The sequence below is a fragment of the Lepisosteus oculatus genome, chromosome 14 (genome assembly GCF_040954835.1).
Source record: "Lepisosteus oculatus isolate fLepOcu1 chromosome 14, fLepOcu1.hap2, whole genome shotgun sequence".
NCBI classification, from domain to species: domain Eukaryota; kingdom Metazoa; phylum Chordata; class Actinopteri; order Semionotiformes; family Lepisosteidae; genus Lepisosteus; species Lepisosteus oculatus.
Genome location: NC_090709.1, coordinates 49,465,930 through 49,486,187, shown reverse-complemented (window position 1 = coordinate 49,486,187; position 20,258 = coordinate 49,465,930). Strand labels below are relative to the sequence as shown.

General features: G+C 42.8%; 1 non-coding gene across 1 annotated transcript; it reads left to right on the top strand.

Moving 5' to 3' along the window:
- Positions 1-14,819: 14,819 nt before the first annotated feature.
- Positions 14,820-14,932, top strand: trnal-caa (transfer RNA leucine (anticodon CAA)). The gene is made up of 2 exons: positions 14,820-14,857; positions 14,887-14,932. It is a non-coding gene; the product is annotated as a tRNA-Leu (tRNA).
- The last annotated feature ends 5,326 nt before the right edge of the window (positions 14,933-20,258 follow it).

The window sequence follows — 20,258 nt, the reverse complement described above, 5'->3', positions numbered from 1 at the left end:
TACATAGGGAACAACGTCTGCCGAGACCACTTTTGAGCCAATGCAAATGGTAATGTGCCACCAAGTACATTTAATATTGGCTGTGGTAGCGAGCTGCTTTTGTTTGTGAAGCTTTTACTTCTTTAAGCTGAATCATCGGCAGGAGTAGCTTATTAAATCTTTGCTCATTGCGCTCCATCAGAAATACCTTGTCCATGTTCAAAAGAGATCAGGGGATTTACTTCATGCTTTCACATGGCATACCTTACACGAAAGATTTAAATGGGGAATTGATTGTGCTTCTTGATGTTGTTCCTGTGGTTGCCTTGGTTACAATGGTGAACGTTCTTCCACGTTCTGTTAGAGTATCCACTGGGTGGGCTTTATCAATTGGCTCGGATAGGTCATCAGTGCTCCGTCTCCAGAAAAATAATCAGCACTGTCTTTTTTCTGTGCGCATGACCGTCTTTTAAAACATATAAAATCACAAGTTCATTGATTTCTCCAAATAACAACAATACATTTTAACCCTTCAATCCAATAGTTTTACTCCAAGTAAAAAGCAGCGCAATATATAGAGAGATGATATTCAAAGATTTCAACGTTCTTTTTGGATTGCCTGTATGCAGATATCGCTCAGAATTGCTAAAATGATTTTAATTCGGTTTTTCTCTACTACTTTCAGAGTCTTTTATTGACCTTGCTGAAGCAGAGAAGTGACATAATCACAAATGCGGCCAGTTGTGCAGCTGTTTCTGGTTAATAATTAATGCGAAAAAAAAAACAGCTCCTTGCATTAAGAGCAAGAGCAACCAACGCGCTCGCTTGTTGAGTTGGGTATTTTCCGAGCTACTCTTCCTTAGCTGTGTAGAGGTTTGATGGGTTTACTGAGACAATTATTCATTGCAGCAGTAATCACGAGGTGATTCGTTGTGGCTTTTAGAAAATCAATCGTCAGAACAACTAACAACGCACACACACGGGTTCAATACACGAGATACAGTTATTAATATAAATTGTGCACCAAACATATACCAGTCTGCCTGGATACAAGCGGCAGAACTTACTGTGAGGGTTATCAATATACAAGGTATATAATGTCGAAGAGATGCAAACACAAAGAGATACACAACAGAGAATATATGTCAATATATATCGTTCGGTTACCAAATCGCTAATCAGTGTTATTCCCCACTGTTACTCTAAACTCGGAAGTAAATGCAATACTCATGAATTAAATTGATAACAACTTGTGTTGAGGTACAATTGAATTCTCGAGACGCAATGTAGAACATGGGGTTTACTTATCCACTGTGTATGGATTTGGAATTTCCCGGCACGAACACCAAACCAGCTGACAGGCTCTGTTACAGCCTCGGTTCCAGCGGTTGTCCAATGGGTGTTGTCCCGGCGTCCTCTGGCTACCGGCCAACCAGTCGAGGTGCAGCTCGGAGTTGGACGGGCGCGCAGGGCAGTTGTTGCTCCGAGGGGATCTACCAGCAGTCCGGCTGGCTAGTAGAAAGTATCTATGCACAGAGTGTGACCGCAAGTCCTCACAAGTCACTCTTTTGCCCGGGAAGAAGCTGGTTCGTTCCCGGACCAGCGCTGCTTCTGAATAAGCTATTCAGGTTGTTGACGAGGGTCCAACTGTAGGCTGCCGTTGATCAAGCAGAGCATTCACGTTGGTAGAATTCTGAGTACGTACGGGATCCTCGGCCTCGCGCTTAGAACAAAGTCCAAGTCCCAGTGCAGACAACAGCAGTTGTCACGTGATTGTCTCTGAGGATGCGCGGAAATGGCCAAGGAGAGCCCCGATCTGAGCTTGCGCTCCCTTTTTGACCAAGACACAGATGTGTGCTGATTGGTTGAGAGTTTGGCGGGCATTGGAGACCCACGTGGTATTACCACGCCCTGCCAATCCCTGATTGGTTGATCAAGGTGAGATATGAGTCACTTACTCCTGACACTTAGGAATACAGTCCAGATGTCCATTCGGCACTCCCTAGACAGATAGGCGCCAATGGATGACCATTGATCATGATAGTTAGGCTTAGCTAAGTGCATCTCCGTTTAAGAGCTGTCCCTTATCAAAAGAAAACATCTTAAATCAGCCTGCATGAATACTTTCTCAGTGGCTGCACCACAGAAAGGGAGAGTGAGATGGGGCCTCATTTAGCTTTTAAGATTTTTGGTGAGCAAGAACCACTGAGAACGAGTCTGAATCAATCAAGAACACATATGGTACTGCTGTCCTGTGTACAACTGCTTCGTCCTAATTGAGCTTTTCAGTGTTGAAGAAGATGTTTCCAATTTCGATTGCTGGTTTCAGAGGATGTGCTACAGGATCACAGATTCAATTGAAAAGATTTGGAGATGCATTGGCTGGGATTCAAACCTGGCTCAATTTCATGAAGGCACCTATAAGCAACGTGAGGAAAGGCGAGGGGGCCAGAGGTAGTGTGGCTGAATGGTCTAATATGCTGGATTTTAGGCTCCACTCACTCAGTGGTGTGGGTTTAAATCCCACTACTGCCCAATGTTTTAAGACCTTACTTCCTGTGATTTGTAATATGGTCAGTAAAAGCACTTTATGTGAGTATCTCTTATGTTAGCGAATTCCTCACTGCGTGTCCTGTACTGTGCAGCACAGTGACAAGAACGCCTTGAGTTCTTTTCCGTATGTGAAGAAAAATGCAAAAGAGCATGAAAAGTATTGATGGTATAAAATATCCATGGTACAACTCGGGAAAGAACTGACGGACAAAACAATGACATTTGATGAGTACAAGAGAAACACAACCGTCCGAACATGGGCTTGGATCCTGACCGCTTGCATTAAAAGACAAAGCAAAGGATATAACCTGTAAATGTCTTCATGTCTTACAGTTTATGAAATAACACAATTTCTTACTTTCTTAATAATTTCTTACTATTAATAGATGCTTTTTTAAATTTGAACAGAATCACAATTACAAACATTTGGGGTTAAACTGTTATTCACATACTCTAACGAAGAGAAACGTTAGTGTCTTCCGGTGTGTGAGCCCATTTCTCAAAAAATAAAAAAATAAGATATAAATATTGAATTGTTCTATTTTTCAGGCTTGCATAGTCTTATTCATATTTCAGTTAAGCCTTTTCTTCTGTAGTAATTTCATTTTATATTAAAATTAGTCCTGATTTACAATTTTTGGACATGGTTCATCTTAAAGAATTTTGTAATAAGTTTCAGTTTAGGAAAATCGTGCCCAGAAGCTACCAAAACTGGTAATGTTCACATTATGTGTAATGCAAAAGCAGTAGTTGGGGTGGGAAACAAAAGGCATTTCTTGGTATGAATCCTAAAACTTCATAGATGGCGTTCTAGGACTTTTCGCTTCAGATAAAGCTGTCAATACATCATAGATTTCTACTCAATCAATATCAGCAGTGTTATCACTACCGAACGCTAAATATAGATCCTGGCAATACTTCGTGAGATCTTCGTAAGAAAATCCAAAAAAGTACAGAAGCAATCAACGTTTCTTTTGGATCGAGAAGAGGATAATTATGAGACTCAAAATATGCCTGTCTTTTCTTTTTTCGAGGACAAATGGATTATTGAGGTGTAAAGATGGGTTCAAAACCAAAATCATCTGCTATTGCTGCTGTTTCTTTGATAGTTTCTTCAAATCCTTCAATTGATCATTGATATTGAGGAATAATATTATACAAATTGTGGTTTTCTGTTAATTGCCAATTTTATTGTAATTACATCTTCGTTTACAGATGTCTTGCATGTATCACAAGGTATAATAGTCGCCGTGTGTCCTCAGCTAAAATGTTTTAAAAAGTACGACAAAAGTTCAATATGCTTAACATCATTTATGGTTATATCTATATTAAAATGAAGGTAAATATACCAAGATATTAAAAAACAATTTTACAGTCCTAACCTAATAATGCTTGTGAAGTTTTCTAATAAATCCGAACTGTAATTTTGAAATATTATTGGTCATTACTTGCCCGGAGGAAGCCGGGTGGGTTTTGCTCTTGTCGCCCGACTTAGTGGCGTTATGACCATGGAACCGACTGCACCTGCTTTTTCTGAGATGCTTCCCCTCTCATGGCGAGATCTCGACTTCTTTAACACCTCTGGATAAAGATCTTCTGTGGAGCAGGTTTCAGACCTCTGCGTACAGCACCCTTGATGTCATTTTATTTTTACAGCAGCCGCATCCGGAAAGTTGTGTCTTTTACTTTTAATTTGAACAACAAAAATACATACAATACAAACGAGCACATAAAACGTATCAAGAAAATCGTCAGGGGTTCATGCTATAATACTGTACTGTTTTCAGGTTCCCTCAGGAAAAGGACAAGTGGCGACGTGATAGTTAACCAAGCGACAGCTTTATTCTTTTATCGAAACCACACAAAACCAAACACAGGACATACACACACATGAGGAGACTGATGGAACACGTTCACATATTTAGGGTGGTAATTACTTAACAACAGGCTATACACTTATAAGGCTACACAGGACACTAAAACTACTATAACACTATTCACATATGCAGAGTCAGCTGCTGGTCATCGAGCTGACCCTCACTCTCCCCGGCTACATCTCCCAACCTGCTCCACGGTACCATGAGTGCCTAGGTGCACTTCCTCCTCACCACCGGGCCAGGGGGGTTACACTGTCCCCACCTGAAGCGTCTGGCGTCCCGCCGACATCGAACACCCCCCTCAGGCTATACTCATACTAGGCTAAAGGCTGTGGAACTCTGCGTGAGCAGCTGTTACGAAGCGGTGGTTGCCGGCGGCCCGCGGTCACCCCATTGTCGGTCGGCTCCGGCCCTGGCTGCTCCTCCGGAGCCTCCCCGCGGGGCTCCTCCTCCCGGTCCCAGTAGGGGGCCAGGCGGTCTCGGTGCAGAACCACCACTCTCCCCTGGTAGCAGTCCTTGCCTACCACCCTGAGGACCTCAGCGGCCCCCTCCCACAAAGGCGCCAGCTTAGGGCTGAGGCCTTTGCGGCGGTGCGGGCTGTACACCCAAACCAAGTCCCAGGGCAGGAAGGCAGGCCCCCTGCAGAGCAGGTCGTAGTGCCGCTTCTGCCGGACTCCCGCCTGAGTCAGATGGGTCCGGGTTAAGCTGTCCGGTCGTAGTCCGGTCCAGCTGGTGGTGCCGACTCGTCTCCGGGCGGCGGGCCGAAGACCAGGTCCACCAGGGTTTGCATTTCCCGGCCCAGCATGAGTGAGGCCAGGGTACACCCGGTAGATTCCTGGACTGTGGTCCGATAAGCCCAGAGCTCGAGGGGGAGGTGGCGGTCCCAGTCCCGTTGGTGACAGGACACCAGGGAGGCCAGCTGGGTGGGGAGCGTCCGATTAAACCGCTCCACAGACCCGTCGCTCTGGGGATGCAGCGGGATGGTCTGAGTCTTAGAGATCCCCAGGCGCTGGCACACTCTGGCGAAGACCTGGGACTTGAAGTTACTCCCCTGGTCACTGTGTAACTCCTCCGGCACCCCCAGCCTGGCAAACATCCCCTCCAGTAGTGCATCGGCCACCGTGGGGGCACTCTGGTCCAGGAGGGCATAGGCCTCCGGCCACTTCGTGAAATAGTCCATTGCTACCAGGATATAGTGGTTTCTGGCCTCGGTGCGCGGAAACAGGCCCAAAACATCCACCCCCACCCGCTCCATAGGAGCCCCCACCTGGTGTTGTTGGAGGGGGGCCCGAGAGCACTCGAGGGGACCTTTCTGCGCCACGCACACCGCACACGTTTGGCAATACCGCCCCACGTCCCGGTGGCAAAGACCCCAATAAAAATGGCCTCGGAGACGCTGCAGGGTTTTTTTACAGCCGAAATCCCCCATGCCCGGCTGGCCATGCACCACTCTGAGCACAGCCACGCGGAGCGACTGTGGCACCACCAGCTGCCACCATATCTCGCCACTGGAGGGTACCTGCCACCCCCGGCGCAGCACCCCGTCCTTTACCTCCAAGGCCTCCTACAGGACGCAGAGGGCCTTGACGGACTTTGGGTGCTGGGGGAGCTCCTCTCGCACAGGCCGCGCTCCTGCTGCCTTCCAGCGGAGCACCGGCCCCACGTCAGGATCAGCTGCCTGTTGCTGTGCCAGGTCTGACATGCCCACCCCCAGCAGCCCCTCCAGGGCTGTGGCCGAGGTGCTCGCCTCCGTCACTGTGCAGACGGCTCCCTCACACTGCTCCCACCGGGCGCAGTAGTGGCAGTCCGCAACCTCACAGGGGCGCCGCGAGAGAATGCCGGCATTGAGATGGCGAGATCCAGCACGGTGCACAACAGTGAAGTCATACTCCTGCAGGACCTCTATCCATCGCACCATCTGCGCCTCCGGCTCCTTAAAGTGGAGCAGCCAGGTGAGGGACGCATGGTCGGTCCTCAACAGGAATCGGGTCCCGAATAGGTATGGCCTGAAGCTCGCGACGGGCCACGCAGTAGTTCCGTTCAGCCTTATTCAAAGCCCGACTGTAGAAGGCAACTACCCGCTCCCATCTGGCCCCTCCTGTGCCAGCACCACGCCCACCCCCAAGTCACTTGCATCGGTATCCAGGATATACGGTAACCACGGATCGGGATAGGCTAGCACGGAGGGAATGGGAATGACAGTAAAGTGCCAGGGGCCCTGGCCGATGGAAAAGGCTGTCTTCGAGCGAGCATTGGGAGCGAGCGGTACCTGTCATTACCTGCTTAGTGAGCCCAAGATCTCATCAAGAATCGTATACAGCAACAGCATTTGGCGCATTGTTCCATACTCCGACCACTCTCGGTGTAAACAGGTCCCTCCTTGAAATGCACTGGTCTCTGCTTGAAATGCACTTTCCTGCATTTGCTTTGGTGTAACTGGCTTCCCCTGCATGGGCAAATGTGAAGAAGATCCTTAGTAAGTCATTGAAGAAAACCGAGAAGAGGTCGGAGTGGCCTCTGTCGTTCATCAACGATCCACTCAGGCAGTACTCCGCCGTTTGTTCACATCGATAGGCTTTTTTTTGCCTTCATTTGTGCAAGTAGTAAAAGCAGACACCCCTATTCTGCTGTGACACGGATTCGAACCGGGGTTGTAGCAGCCACAACGCAAAGTACTGACCACTATACAATTACGGCGAGTTACCAATACACACGTGCAGGGCAGAAAAGGCTGTGCTCTCTTCGTGTGACAGGAGTCGGAAAAGTCCTGATGTTGCATTTCAACTGAGCCCCAGTATACATCGACCCTTCGACACTCTAAGTGCAAACAGCAATTACAGTTTGCTTGCATGACACACGGAAGAAGGCTGCATGCTCCCATATGGGCTAGTGGTTAGGATTCCTGGTTTTCACCCAGGCGGGCCAGGTTCATTTCCTGGTATGGGAATGTGTCAGTTTTGCCTCCTGCTTTCCAAAAGATCAGCACCGTGTACGAAGGAGCCACACTAAAACCACTCGATCATGTGCAAAACGTACAAGAAGAAGGGGCGCGTGTTTCCAACCGAGGACCTCTCGCTTGTGAGCCGAAGTGATCATCACTGCAGCTCGGAAACCTGCAGGAGGTGGGAGGGGTGACTCTGGTAGATAGTGTTGACCTTCGGCAATAGAATTTATACTCTCCAAGATGATATTTGCACTTTCTGGAGAGGAGATTTTCTCCACTTCAGTAGCCCGATTGCGTCGATTGCGTGGAGAGGGCTGTAGAATGTGGCGCAGCCTTTCCTGCTCCGTCCATGACAGGCGTGCTGGTCTCTGGTGAGCACGGTCAATCAGCGCACTCCAACGAAGGCACTGGAAGCAGCTGAATAGCATTGGCGAAGCTCAGGGCTGGGTCACTGTGCATGGTTTCCCATCGTTTCCGTTGTGTAGTGGTTCTCACGTTTGCCTCACACGCGAAAGGTCGCTGGTTCAAAACTGGGTGGAAACACAGTGGCCACGCTCACTGTTTGGGGATTCCTAGTGTGGGGATCTATGGGATCTGCACAGTGCATGTCACAAAGCTTCCTGCTGTCACTTCAATGCGCATCCTGATGTCGAGTCGTGTGCTGTGCACAGGCTCTGAAAGTGATTAAAAGGTGCACGACGCTGTGAAAGAAAATGCAAAGAAGTGAAAGGCAGTCCTTTCTATAAGGAGGTAGAAGGAGAGCAACTCGCTGTCGGGGAATCAAACCACGGTCTCTAACGAGGAAGACATCGCTCTCTGTCTCCCGGTATTTCACATCTGAACGGAAAACACAAACGACCAACTCGGAATGACATGCTTTTGATGCTTTTCAAAGCCTTCTTTGTGCACGACAACTGCGCCGCCTAGCAGATACAGCTTCGGCTGTGGAGACTTGTTCGGCTGGCGTTCTGGGAGTCGCGTTTTTCAGAATTGTATTGAGATCGTTTTCCACAGAGCTCAGATGTCAAAGCACAGCAGCAGCTCTTCACAGCGATCATCTATAACGCCCTTTCTCCCGCAGCTCCGTCCTTATTGGAAGGAAGCAAGAGTGAAATAGTGCAGGGAAATAGACTGTGTGTAGTGTCTATGTGAGTATTAATGATCATGACATTACTGATAGTTTCAGTATTAATGCTAGTATTCATGTTAATATTGATGAGAGTATATCTGGTAGTTTTACTAATAATACAAGTATACATGTGACTTTGTGATGATAGATACTTTTAAATTTAGTTTTAATGCTAGTTTTCATGTTAAATTTAGTGATAATTATACTGTTAGTGTCAGAGTATTAACACTCATCATCATGTTAGGTTTCATGACAGTATTACTGTTATTATACATATTATTAGTCTAGTAGTTGTTTTTGTCAGTGTTAGTAACAATGATAGGGTTTGATGATAGTGTTAGTGTTGTAATATTGGCAGTATCTGCATTAGTGTTAGTTATAGTGTATCTGTACCTAAGAGTGGATGCGGTGTCTATGTGTGTACAGATGCAGCCATTCAAAGTGAGCGGTACAGACACGTACCGCAGATAAGATGACACGGGGTACCGCGGTGCGTGATTGGTTGACCGACAGGGGCACTCGTGGTCCGTTGGTCTGTCGTAGAAAGACTTACTGTAAACGTCTTTACTGTGCCCGTTGTAGATATTGAATTTTACCACTGAAGGGAAATCTTAGTAGCTGAGCATAAAAAGAATAGGAGCATACTGTAACGCGTGTGAAGGCCATAAACGATATTAATTTTGGAACATAAACATGCAGTACATGGCTGGTCTTGGTACTTTAAAGAAAAAAATACACACCAGTATTCCATTTCTCCCTAAACATTGTAAGCTTCGAAGTCTTTAACTAACGTGATACTGGAGTCAACAAGCATACTTTTAGAATTTGATTAAAAGGGAATATAATATGGAATCGCGTATCTCAAGAATTTAATAACGGTATGATTATATCCGTGTACTGCGGCAGGGCTGTGTAGGGCTGTATCGCCTGCCTGTTCATGCGAGCTGTCTTGTAGCCTACTGGTCTAGGTGCGTGACTACCAGCTTGCAGGTTGTGTGTTCAAATCCAGCTCGTGCTGGACCTTCCAGTTTTATTTATTTATTTTTTAATCGCGTATATGGCGCTGAAATATGTGTGACACACTGGTGGCCTGACACGGTGAGGTGCCCTGGCGCCATATATTTCATGGATATTATGGAATATAATGGATGGATATGTTAGTTATCTTTCTAGTTCACAGGTTTGCATGCATAATTTAATTTTGAAAGCCACTGAGACATCAGGTACTACTGTTGTATTTATGAAAAAGAAACAAAACAAAAAACATACTAACAACTGTGCCATCCTACTCCTTAGTTAATACATTTTATTATTCATAAACAGTTAACATTTTTAGCAAAATATTTTGAATTATATTTAACCCTATTTTTTCTTTAGTTTTGTATTTAACTTATTATATGATAGTCAGACTTAATGTATATTTGAACAATGAAAATATATTTTCACAAGATTTTACATTAAGCACTTAAAATTAATATGGTTAATAATAGTAAACTGTAACATGCTGTAGCAAGATTGGTTAAACTGCGAAGAAAATGCTTTCAGAGAAAATGTTTCAGGTGTGAAGAACATAGATCTCCAATGCAATTTCAACCAAACCTGTTCCCACACACCCTGCCCCCACTACCATTAGAATATACACAAACATTTTAGCGTTTCATTCTGAGCAGAAGACCCTCACACCTGAAGAGTGCTGGCTGTGACGAATTAAACCGGTTTTACAGGTTTCAATCACAGACCATGTGACATAGGACTCAGTAAAGTAACACACAGCGCCACTGGATTTGATAATACCTAACCAAAATCCGCAATATGGAAACAGAACCTGTGTGATTGTTGATAGATGATGTACTCGTAACATTTTTTCAAGACGAACTACAACATTTAAAAAATGACTTGTATGTACTTGATATCTCTAATCAATCCACGGGTTCCAGCACAAAACAAAAGTAAAACGCATACCGTTTCGCGCTTCTTATTAGTTGCTCAAAAGTAATTTGACAGTATGAAATGCATAATATAAACCTAGAAACATATACGTGAGCAGTACTTAAGCACTGTAGTATCGGTGTTAAGACATACCTCTCAAATACTGTAAATCAAGTTAAAAATATCTCAAGACCGATTCTGGTCGTAATGAAACCATGCAAGGGAGTTTTTATGTCCGTTGCAGTTCTTTTGCAACATGAATATAATTATATCGTTATTAATTTCTTGAGATACGCGATTCCATATTATATTCCCTTTTAATCAAATTCTAAAAGTATGCTTGTTGACTCCGGTATCACGTTAGTTAAAGACTTCGAAGCTTACAATGTTTAGGGAGAAATGGAATACTGGTGTGTATTTTTTTCTTTAAAGTACAGAGACCAGCCATATACTGTATGTTTATGTTAAGATTTCCCTTCAGTGGTAAAATTAGATATGAATATTCAATACTTAAACGGGCACAGTTAAGACATTAAATATACATATACATATTGTATACAGTACAGTTTGCATACGGTAATATGTTTATGTTACGCGATTAAAAAATAAATAAATAAAACTGGAAGGTCCAGCACCAGCTGGATTCAAACACACAACCTGCTAGCTGGTAGTCACGCACCTAGACCAGTAGGCTACAAGACAGCTCGCATGAACAGGCAGGCGATACAGCCCTACACAGCCCTGCCGCAGTACACAGATATAATCATACCGTTATTAAATTCTTGAGATACGCGATTCCATATTATATTCCCTTTTAATCAAATTCTAAAAGTATGCTTGTTGACTCCGGTATCACGTTAGTTAAAGACTTCGAAGCTTACAATGTTTAGGGAGAAATGGAATACTGGTGTGTATTTTTTTCTTTTCATGATAGGTGTCGCATGTTAAATCATTTTCGTAGTTAGAAATTATGAAACGCCCTGTTAAAAGCAAGGAAGTTTTTATGCCCGTTGAAGTAAAACAAAATGCCTGACAAAGTATGGCTTGGACAGATTCCAAGTGCTTGTACAAATGTGCTAAAGAAATTATACTTTGAGTATTCAGCTTGTCCAAAGTCATCCATTATTAATACTATTAGTAATATCTTCAGTAAAGGCTTTGATGCATAAATATTTCTGATAAAGGTAGGTTGTGTACTTTTGTCCAACTGAGCAATCTTGCTTTCATAAAATATACCAACATTTTAATGACTGATGATTAACATGCTGTAATACACAGTTCAAAATTAAAGGCTCAAATGCTGTACATGAGACGTTAAGCTCCCCCTGGCGGTTTTACAAGGCGACGCCGGATAGTTAGTCACGTGACACACGTGAACCGCGTGATACCCCGGTGGGCGTGTCGCGGTATGCCGCGAAATACCTCACCCATTTTGAATGGCTGCATCTGAACATCCCCGACATAGAAGGTTGTGGAAGTGACTTAGAGATGTGCAGGTGCTCACAGAACACAATCCATCTTTTGCATCTTTTAAGTGCTCTTGATTAAACTATGCATAGTAAAACAGCAGTACTGATGATTTTCATGGACTGATGCACACTTGTTCACAACTCCAGTGATAAAACCTTGTCTGTAAATATTGTAGAACGTAAAAGGGTGAAACAACGCTCCAACCGCAGGAATGGTAACAGAAAGGATAATTTTCTTATTTAATACGTCCTTTTGAGATGCCTTGTCAACGCACACAGACGTTAGAGCTGAACAAATATTTTGTACACAAGACGGCAGTGCGATATTAGAATTCCTGTCTTCTTGATGGATTCAGACTCCTTCTCAGAGGTCCATGCTCACCAAATAAGTTTACAGCTGTAGCGGCAATGCTTGTTAATAAGACAGAATTAAGCATTGCTGAGCTTTCCTAAATGAGGCCCCATCTCACTCTCCCTCTCTGTGGTGCAGCCACTGAGAAAGTATTCATGCAGGCTGATTTAAGATGTTTTCTTTTGATAAGGGACAGCTCTTAAACGGAGATGCACTTAGCTAAGCCTAACTATCATGATCAATGGTCATCCATTGGCGCCTATCTGTCTAGGGAGTGCTGAATGGACATCTGGACTGTATTCCTAAGTGTCAGGAGTAAGTGACTCATATCTCACCTTGATCAACCAATCAGGGATTGGCAGGGCGTGGTAACACCACGTGGGTCTCCAATGCCCGCCAAACTCTCAACCAATCAGCACACATCTGTGTCTTGGTCAAAAAGGGAGCGCAAGCTCAGATCGGGGCTCTCCTTGGCCATTTTCGCGCATCCTTAAAGACAATCACGTGACAACTGCTGTTGTCTGCACTGGGACTTGGACTTTGTTCTAAGCGCGAGGCCGAGGATCCCGTACGTACTCAGAATTCTACCAACGTGAATGCTCTGCTTGATCAATGGCAGCCTACAGTTGGACCCCCGTCGACAACCTGAATAGCTTATTCAGAAGCAGCGCTGGTCCGGGAACGGACCAGCTTCTTCCCGGGCAAAAGAGTGACTTGTGAGGACTCGCGGTCACACTCTGTGCATAGACACTTTCTACTAGCCAGCCGGACTGCTGGTAGATCCCCTCGGAGCAATGACTGCCCTGCGCGCCGCAATCAGATTCCTCCGCCCGTCCAACTCTGAGCTGCACCTCGACTGGTTGGTCGGTAGCCAGAGGACGCCGGGACAATGCCCATTGGATAACCGCTGGAACCGAGGCTGCAACAGAGCCTGTCAGCTGGTTTGGTGTTCGTGCCGGGAAATTCCAAATCCATACACAGCGGATAAGTAAACCCCATGTTCTACATTGCGTCTCGAGAATTCAATTGTACCTCAACATAAGTTGTTATCAATTTAATTCATGAGTATTGCATTTACTTCCGAGTTTAGAGTAACAGTGGGTAATAACACTGATTAGCGATTTGGTAACCGAACGATATATATTGACATATATTCTCTGTTGTGTATCTCTTTGTGTTTGCATCTCTTCGAGATTATATACCTTGTGTATTGATAACCCTCACAGTAAGGTCTGCCGCTTGTATCCAGGCAGACTGGTATATGTTTGGTGCACAATTTATATTAATAACTGTATCTCGTGTATTGAACCCGTGTGTGTGCGTTGTTAGTTGTTCTGACAATTGATTTTCTAAAAGCCACAACGAATCATCTCGTGATTGCTGCTGCAATGAATAATTGTCTCAGTAAACCCATCAAACCTCTACACAGCTAAGGAAGAGTAGCTCGGAAAATACCCAACTCAACAAGCGAGCGCGTTGGTTGCTCTTGATCTTAATGCAAGGAGCTTTTTTTTTTCGCATTAATGATTATTATCCAGAAACAGCTGCACAACTGGTTGCATTTGTGATTATGTCACTTCTCTGCTTCAGCAAGGTCAATAAAAGACTCTGAAAGAAGTAGAGAAAAACTGAATTAAAATCATATTAGCAATTCTGAGCGATATCTGCATACAGGCAATCCAAAAAGAACGTTGAAATCTTTGAATATCATCTCTCTATATATTGCGCTGCTTTTTACTTGGAGTAAAACTATTGGATTGAAGGGTTAAAATGTATTGTTGTTATTTGGAGAAATCAATGAACTTGTGATTTTATATGTTTTAAAAGACGGTCATGCGCACAGAAAAAAGACAGTGCTGATTATTTTTCTGGAGACGGAGCACTGATGACCTATCCGAGCCAATTGATAAAGCCCACCCAGTGGATACTCTAGCAGAACGTGGTAGAACGATCACCATTGTAACCGAGGCAACCACAGGAACAACATCAAGAAGCACAATCAATTCCCCATTTAAATCTTTCGTGTTAGGTATGCCATGTGAAAGCATGAAGTAAATCCTCTGATCTCTTTTGAACATGGACAAGGTATTTCTGATGGAGAGCTATGAGCAAAGATTTAATAAGCTACTCCTGCCGATGATTCAGCTTAAAGAAGTAAAAGCTTCACAAACAAAAGCAGCTCGCTACCACAGCCAATATTAAATGTACTTGGTGGCACATTACCATTTGCACTGGCTCAAAAGTGGTCTTGGCAGACGTTGTTCCCTACGTAAAGCTGAAAGCGCCAAAGAGCATTTCCATTGAGAAAAAAAATCTTTCTTGATGTTAAACATAGAGAGCCTGCCTTTCAGAAGTTCTCCCTCTAAACACCTTGTGCAGCCTCCCGACAGACTAACAAAAAGCGCCTTTTCACCAACTCAATTTATAATATGCCCCTCAAAACTCACAACCGAATAACAATCCATCTGTATATTTGATTTCCAAGATCCATTCAAGGCAACTTGGCTCTTCGCAAGCAAATCATTTCAGGGAAGAAACTCAGTTTAGTCAACTACTGGTGCATTCAGCACACCACTTGCTCTTGCTTGTCAGGGTGGCCGAGTGGTCTAAGGCGCCAGACTCAAGGACATGTGTCTTTCCAGCTGGCTTGGGTGTTCTGGTCTCCAAATGGAGGCGTGGGTTCGAATCCCACTCCTGACAGCTTCTGCTTTTACCTCTCTTGAATTGTTCCAGTGCTACAGTGAATGACTGAAATATAAAAGCAGCAGAAGAAAGCAAGCAACTCAGTGCAATTTGTGAGTATTCTGCACTGTTAAAATGCACAGGTTTTCATACTTTTTGGAATTCGTAGCTCAAGAAGTCACTCCTGTTTCATTTTCTATTCACCAACTCGATTTGCATTCCGCCCCTCACACCTCACAACAGAATAACAAACGGCTTCATGTGCCACAGCATTCCCCTGTAGATTTGGTTTGCACTATGAATTAGGCGACCCCGAATGAAATATTTTAGTGTTGGCTCAAATGTGAGGAATTTCATGAACCCTCAAAAAGGAACGCTTGCAGAAAATGCCAGCAATTCAAAGCGTGTAGGCAGCATGAACAGACCAATTCTGCAATTTCTTTTATCGCGGGCGGTGCTTTCCGAGTCGATGGCTCTGCATTAGAAATGAGAAGTGCTGAACTCTAAACACGTTCTTGCCATAACTGCTACTCCTGCTGCTACTCCTTCGTCCTCGAAAAAAGAAAAGACAGGCATGTTTTGAGTCTCAAAATGATCTACTGGATCCACAAGAAACATGTAAATTTGATTGATTCCGCAGTATTTTGGATGTACTGTACTTATAACTTCCATCGAAGAGAGATTTCATCAGTTGCATGAAATTGAAACTTCCGACTTTTTGTCTGGTATTGAAAATATGTTAAAAAAAAAACATAAACAATTTTCTAACAAACAACTCATGAATTATTGCCAGGATCTATATTTAGCGTTCGGTGGTGATAACACTGCTTATATTGATTGAGTAGAAATCTATGATGTATTGACAGCTTTATCTGAAGCGAGAAGTCCTAGAACGCCATCTATGAAGTTTTAGGATTCATACCAAGAAATGCCTTTTGTTTCCCACCCCAACTGCTGCTTTTGCATTACACATTATGTGAACGTTACCAGTTTTGGTAGCTTCTGGGCATGATTAAACTGAAACTGAAACTTATTATAAAATTCTTAAATCAGGACTAATTTTAATATCAAATGAAATTACTATAGAAGAAAAGGTTTAACTGAAATATGATATGCAAGCCTGAAAAATAGAACAATTCAATTTATACAGATGCAGCCATTCAAAGTGCCCGGTACAGACACGTACTGGAGGTAATTGGCTACGGCGTTGCGCATTTTGGAGGAATATGATGCAAGATGACGCGGGGTACCGCGGTATGTGATTGGTTGACCGACAGGGGCACTCTTGGTCTGTTGGTCTGTCGTAGAAAAATTTACTGTTAACGTCTTTACTGTGCCCGTTGTAGTATTGAATATTCATATGGAATTTTACCACTGAAGGGAAATCTTAATAGCTGAGCATAAAAAGAATAGGAGCATACTGTAAGGCGTGTGAAGGCCATAAACAATATTAATTTTGGAACATAAACATACAGTATATGGCTGGTCTCGGTACTTTAAAGAAAACATACACGAAACATGGTTTCATTATGACCAGAATCGGTCTTGAGATATTTTTAACTTGATTTACAGTATTTGAGAGGTATGTCTTGACACCGATACTACGTAAATACTGCTCACGTATATGTTTCTAGGTTTATATTATGCATTTCATACGGTCAAATTACTTTTGAGCATCTGATAAGAAGCGCGAAACGGTATGCCCAGGGCGTTTTAGTTTCGTTTTGTGCGGGGACTCTGCTTTAACTATATCGCCGTGGATTGATTAGAGATATCAAGTACATACAAGTATTACTTTGTTCATGCACAAGCAGTGGCATGTTACATTTTTAATTTGGGTGTCTCCTCTTGCCAGAAAGCTCTAAATTGCATTTTGAGTGCGGGTTTTTGACTTTTTCTAAATTGCAATCCATAAATAAACTGCGACACTTTAAACTGCGACACTTATCATTCAACCAGAGCTCGAAATACCACAAGGACCCTCAAGAGCACAGCAAAGACTGTATTAAAAGACTGTATCACACCTAAAGAAGACTATTTTAAATTTCTTGGCGCAGTTCATTGTGCAATTAACCCTTGTATGTGCTGTCCGCGCATATACAGGGTTATACTGCTATAACCTATTAGTATTACTTTGCAAAAGACCTGAAACTGGGACGGAGATTTATCTTCCAACAAGACAATGATCCCAAACATACAGCAAAATCTACAAAAGAATGGTTCACAAATAAACGTATCCAGGTGTTTGAATGGCCAAGTCAAAGTCCAGACCTGAATCCAATCGAGAATCTGTGGAAAGAGCTGAAAACTGCTGTTCACAAACGCTCTCCATCCAACCTCACTGAGCTCGAGCTGTTTTGCAAGGAAGAATGGGCAAGAATTTCAGTCTCTCGATGTGCAAAACTGATAGAGACATACCCCAAGCGACTTGCAGCTGTAATCGCAGCAAAAGGTGGCTCTACAAAGTATTAACGCAAGGGGGCCGAATAATTTTGCACGCCCCACTTTTCCTTTTTTTATTAGTTAAAAAAGTTTCAAAAATCCAATAGATTTCGTTCCACTTCACAATTGTGTCCCACTTGTTGGTGATTCTTCACATAAAATAAAAAATTTATATCTTTATGTTTGAAGCCTGAAATGTGGCAAAAGGTTGAAAAGTTCAAGGGGGCCGAATACTTTCGCAAGGCACTGTATATAATCTCGAAGAGATGCAAACACAAAGAGATACACAACAGAGAATATATGTCAATATATATCGTTCGGTTACCAAATCGCTAATTAGTGTTATTACCCACTGTTACTCTAAACTCGGAAGTAAATGCAATTCTCATGAATTAAATTGATAACAACTTGTGTTGAGGTACAATTGAATTCTCGAGACGCAATGTAGAACATGGAGTTTACTTATCCACTGTGTATGGATTTGGAATTTCCAGGCAATCCCTGATTGGTTGATCAAAGTGAGATATGAGTCACTTACTCCTGACGCTTAGGAATGCAGTCCAGATATCCAATCGGCACCCTAGAAAGATAGGCGCCAATGGATGACCATTGATCATGATAGCCAGGCTTAGCTAAGTGCATCTCCGTTTGGGAGCTGTCCCTTATGAAAAGAAACATCTTAAATCAGCCTGCATGAATACTTTCTCTGTGGTTGCACCACAGAGAGGGAGAGTGAGATGGGGCCTCATTTAGGAAATCACAGCAACGCTTAATTCTGTCTTATTGACAAGCATTGCCGCTACAGCTGTAAACTTATTTGGCGAGCATGGACCTCTGAGAAGGAGTCTGAATCCATCAAGAAGACAGGAATTCTAATATCGCACTGCCGTCTTGTGTACAAAATATTTGTTCAGCTCTAACGTCTGTGTGCGTTGACAAGGCATCTCAAAAGGACATATTAAATAAGAAAATGATCCTTTCTGTTACCATTCCTGCAGTTGGAGCGTTGTTTCACCCTTTTACGTTCTACAATATTTACAGACAAGGTTTTATCACTGGAGTTGTACAGAACAAGTGTGCATCAGTCCATGAAAATCATCAGTACTGCTGTTTTTCTATGCATAGTTTAATCAAGAGCACTTAAAAGATGCAAAAGATGGATTGTGTTCTGTGAGCACCTGCACATCTGTAAGTCACTTCCACAGGTGTCTATGTTGGGGATGTAGCTCAGTGGTAGAGTGCTTGTCTTAAATGTATGAGGTCCTGGGTTCAATCCCTGGTTTCTCCAAGTGCTTTATGTTACTGTGCTCACATCGCAGTCTTCTGTTGAGTGAGAACTCTTTGCTCGTGTTCATAGAGAGCCAGGTTTACATAATTAAACTCGAAGTGCTACAGTGTTCTCGGAAGTTTTAAATGTACCTCCAAATTATTTAGTTCTGTTAACTACCAAAGAATGTGAACTAATTTAAAGCCACATTCAGGAAATCCAGAGAACATCTTCACACTTGTCGTGGCTGTTGCAGAAAAACCTCACCCGGGATGTTGAATCTCACCCGGGATTTCCTGAGAGATCATTCACCGAGCGAGTCCTCCCTCTGGATTCCGCACTGAGCTGAAAGCTGCGCGAATTCCTCACGGCGTGTCCTGTACTGTGTAGCACAGTGACAAGAACGCCTTGAGTTTTTTTCCGTATGTGAAGGAAAATGCAAAAGAGCATGAAAAGTATTGATGGTATAAAATATCCATGGTACAACTCGAGAAAGAACTGACGGACAAAACAATGACATTTGATGATTACAAGAGAAACACAACCGTCCGAACATGGGCTTGGATCCTGAACGCTTGTGTTAAAAGACAAAGCAAAGGATATAACCTGTAAATGTCTTCATGTCTTACAGTTTATGAAATAACACAATTTCTTACTTTCTTGATAATTTCTTACTATTGATAGATGCTTTTTTGAATTTTAACAGAATCACAATTACAGACATTTGGGGTTAAACTATTATTCACATATTCTAATGAAGAGAAACGTTAGTGTCTTCCGGTGTGTGAGCCCATTTCTCAAATAGAAAAAAATAAGTTATATAAATTGAATTATTCTATTTTGTAGGCTTGCATAGTCTTATTCATATTTCAGTTAAACCTTTTCTTCTGTAGTAATTTCATTTGATATTATATTAGTCCTGATTTACAATTTTGGACATGGTTCATCTTAAATAATTTGTAATTAGTTTCAGTTTTGGAAAATCACGCCCAGAAGCTACTAAAACTGGTAATGTTTGCATAATGTGTAATGCAATAGTAGCATTTTGGGTGGGAAAACAAAAGGTATTTCTTGGTATGAATCCCAACACTTCATAAGCGGCGTTCGAGGATTTCTCGCTTCAGATAAAGCTGTCAATACATCATAGATTTTTATTCAATCAATATCAGCAGTGTTATCGCTACCGAACGCTAAATATAGATCCTGGCAATACTTCGTGAGATCTTCGTAAGAAAATCCAAAATACTACGGAAGGAATCAAATATATATGTTTCTTTGGATCGAGAAGAGGATAATTATGAGACTCAAAATATGCCTGTCTTTTCTTTTTTTGAGGACAAATGGATTATTGAGGTGTAAAGATGGGTTCAAAACCAAAATCATCTGCTATTGCTGCTGTTTCTTTGATAGTTTCTTCAAATCCTTCAATTGATCATTGATATCGAGGAATAATATTATACAAATTGTGGTTTTCTGTGAATTGCCAATTTTATTGTAATTACATCTTCGTTTACAGATGTCTTGCATGTATCACAAGGTATAATAGTCGCCGTGTGTCCTCAGCTAAAATCTTTTAAAAAGTACGACAAAAGTACAATATGCTTAACAACATTTATGGTTATATCTATATTAAAA